The sequence below is a fragment of the Thalassophryne amazonica genome, unplaced genomic scaffold (genome assembly GCF_902500255.1).
Source record: "Thalassophryne amazonica unplaced genomic scaffold, fThaAma1.1, whole genome shotgun sequence".
Lineage (NCBI taxonomy): Eukaryota > Metazoa > Chordata > Actinopteri > Batrachoidiformes > Batrachoididae > Thalassophryne > Thalassophryne amazonica.
Genome location: NW_022986359.1, coordinates 5,543 through 9,304, shown reverse-complemented (window position 1 = coordinate 9,304; position 3,762 = coordinate 5,543). Strand labels below are relative to the sequence as shown.

The window sequence follows — 3,762 nt, the reverse complement described above, 5'->3', positions numbered from 1 at the left end:
AGATACTGTGGAGACTTTTAAATCATGCTTAACGACTCATTTGTTTTCCTTGTTTTATTATTAGTTTTATTGTGTTATAATGTGTTTTTATTCTTGTGTTCTTTTATGGTTTTGTCTTTTAATTTTTTAATTTATTTTTCTCTGTTTTTATTATGCTGTGTGAAGCACCTTGAGGCGATCTCATTGTGAACTGGCGCTATATAAATTAATACATTTGAAATTTTAATTTGATAGTTAAACACCATGTTTTACTTGTTGCTCTGAGGATCAGTGATGATATGTGCCTTGATTGTCAGTATATACTGTTGCTTGGGATGATATGTGCTGGAGACATTTTGTGCAGGTGCCTTTGAACGTCGCCATATATCGTTGTGGCGACAATATATGGACTGCAACAATATGTGCTTTAACACTGTGTCACTATATAGTGATTTTGGCAGGATCTAGACATTTTCTGGTCCTAAAACTGTTGCCATGGTATTCATTGACCATGAAAACAGAGGTGTAGACAACTCTTTTGTGATGTTATCATGGATAGTTTTCTAGATATTGATGAAAACAGGTTTTTCGGTAATGGTGTCACTATTTAGGTGTTTTGGGCGGAAAAGCCACAGCTCAGACATGGTAGCAATGCATTTTTGTGATGTGTGTGTGTGTGTGTGGGGGGGGGGGGGGGGGGATGACCCTTCAGCCCATGAGGTCAAATGTTCCGACCCTTTTCACTTGAATAAATTTTTTGGGCTCCTGGCCTAATAGTCACTGAATCACCTCATGTGCCTCTCACTTTAGTGTTCCCGGATTCAGTGTCGACTCAACATTTAGCATTTCCTGTTTCAGTGTCGACTCTACACTGAATTCTCATGAGATCTACTCTTTCTCTTTTTAAAATTTTCTTTTCTTTTTTTAAATTGAGACAAACAAAAAGTTACACAAAAACCTTACAGAGGATAAACACAGCAGTGCAAAAACAACATAATGAAAAAGAGGTTAATGTCCTCTGCTGTAGCTCCAGGAATTGTTCAAGATTTGTACTGGTCCTGTTTCACTGTGGGCTCAAAATTTGGCACTTCCTGTTTCCGTGTCAACTTGCTACTGAATTCCCGCAAGATCCAACAAGATCTCCTCTATTGTCAATCTAGGAAGTGTTCTATATTTTACACTTCCTGTTTCACTGTGGGCTCAAAATTTGGCATTGGCTGTTTCAGTGTGAACTTGCCACTGAATTCCCATGAAATTCCATGAGATCTCGTCTATTGTCAATCCAAGCAGTGTAGATTCAGGACGTGTTCAGCATTTGACACTTCTTGTTGGGCAGCATGGAGGTTTAGTGGTTAGCACTGTTGCCTCACAGCGAGAAGGTCATGGGTTAAATTCCCGCCTGTGGTCTTTCTGTGTGGAGTTTGCATGTTCTCCCTGTGTTTGCGTGGGTTTCCTCCTGGTGCTCCGGTTAAATATAAGATGAAAAGGTTGGGTCAATGCAAGCCCTCACTATTCGTCTTATATTACTGTTACTGTAAAGTGCTTCGAAGGTTTTCATAAAACTAGTGAACAGTGATGTTGAAATAAGTCCAAAATTTTTTTCTGCTTGTTCACAAAAAGTTGACAACTTAATAATTGAAATTTTTCTGGAGTCTGACTTGTTGTGCATTTCAATCTTCAACTTATATATCACTTCCTAAAAAAGTTTTAATTTGTTTTATGAAGTGATACCTTAGTTTAAATAACTTTAAACTAAGGTATCACTCCATAACAAACACTCTGAAAACACTAAGTTATTTAAACTAAAATAAAAAAGGATAATAAAAAGTTTAAATTTCATATGGAATGATATGTTAGTTTGAAGGTTGAAATTCAAAACTCAGACTCCAGAAAAAAATAAATAAAATAAATTTGACATTATCTGCTTTTTGTGAACGTGCAGGAGAAATTTCAGGGATCACACTAATGTCATGAAGCTCGGCATTTTGAAGCCCATAATACAACCCAACCACTCACTTATGGTGTCATGTTGTTTCATAATTCAGACATTCAGACATTCAGAAACACCTACGGACATAATTTTAAGAAGCTCTAAGAAATTTCATCATGTTCACCACAGCAGGAGCATAAAGCACTTCAATCTGCAGAATAAGGACACATTTATTTATCAGTACATTTTACCCAGAATGCACTGGTATGTTAATCATATGCATTTAGTCAATCCACGGTTTCCTGCCAGCTTTTCTCTCTGAGTTTATTTATTGCTGCCGTGTTCCCTCTTTTCCTTATTAGATATTTAAATTCCTCCATTATAAGTGCTGCTCTCAGGCAGTGAACATTGCTGCTCACTCTTTACATTTTGTCATTGTGAAGCCAGTTGATCTGTGTTCGACCTCATGGGCTTCCTCTAAACAGATGACATTAGTGGAAAAATTGTGGAGTCTGTGGGTGGTGAGATGAAGTAATCACAAATACTTTTAGACTGCACTCCTGATCTGAGCCACGAAGAACAACTATCAGTCAGAATTCAACTTGTTGCAGTTGAGGATGCCCCAGAAAAAAAGAGCATTTTATGGGGTTCCTTGAGACTCGGAGAGCTCAACATCTCCTTTGGAGACTGTAGGGGGCAGTCTGATGATCATGGTGCAAATATGGAAGGGAAGAGGAAAGAAGTCCAAGTCAGACCTGTAGAAATAAATCAGAGCTGTGTTTGACTGTGTGACGTGTATATAAATAATAATATTTCTGTCTTGGTGATGGTTCAATTTGTTTCTTAAACTTGGTTAAATATGTCGGGTGGGGAGGGGGGTATTCAGTACCATAACAGAGCGTGGTGTGTCGGTGGTTCTAGTCCCGTGGCAGGAACATTGTCAGATTAAGACGATACTTTCAGGGATCATTTCTATAGTTACTGATTTGAGAAATGTGTTTTGAAAGTGTTTGGTTTCACCAACCACAATGTAGAGTCCTTATACTTCCTCCTGTGCATGAAATGGACAGAAAAAATGATATGTTTCATTTGTTTTTTTGTCTTTGGTGATTGTTCATTGTCTTGTCTCGGGGCCGATGAGAGAAGGAGTATGGTCAGAGTGGTTCTAACACTGCGTATGGGATTTGGTGTGTAGAAATCAACCAAAATATGTTTCCATTATCAGTAGGTGTAGTGTGTTATTAAAAACAGTGACGGATACTTAAAAACCAACAAAAAAATGTGTTTTTGAGGTTACATTTGTTGTTTGCATGGCATTTAATGATACATTTATGTTGGCAGTAAAGTTGGAAAATCCATTATCTGGAAAGTGTGGATTCACTTAGTGAATCCACAGAAAATGACACTAAATTTAGGACAATTTTTCAATTAGTTCATAATCAATCATTAATAATATCATCTTGTAAACACCATCCATATAATAAAAGAGTGTGTGTGTGTTAGTCTTAGTGTTAGTGTTAGCTCGCACACGTACATTTTCAACCTAAGGGCCCCAGTGACCTCCCCATTGATGCTCCCAGTCATCACACCAAGTTAGGTGTTGACTGCATAATTACTGTGGCTGTACATAGTGGAGCAGGTCATGATCTAACATATGAGGTTGACCGTGTGTGTGTGTGTGTGTGTGTGTGTGTGTGTGTGTGTGTGTGTGTGTGTGTGTGTGTGTGTGTGTGTGTGTCCACTAAAGGGTGTAACATGTATTTGTATTGAACCATTTCAGTACGGGACATTCAGTTCGGTACAGGGTTGTGCACAGATTAGTTTGCGTTGTGTGTTTACATTCAGTGTTGCCA

General features: G+C 38.1%; 1 non-coding gene across 1 annotated transcript; it reads left to right on the top strand.

The window, feature by feature from the left end:
• The first annotated feature begins 2,856 nt into the window (after nt 1-2,856).
• Nucleotides 2,857-3,073, top strand: LOC117506119. Its single transcript, XR_004559385.1, has one exon. It is a non-coding gene; the product is annotated as a small nucleolar RNA U3 (small nucleolar RNA).
• The last annotated feature ends 689 nt before the right edge of the window (nt 3,074-3,762 follow it).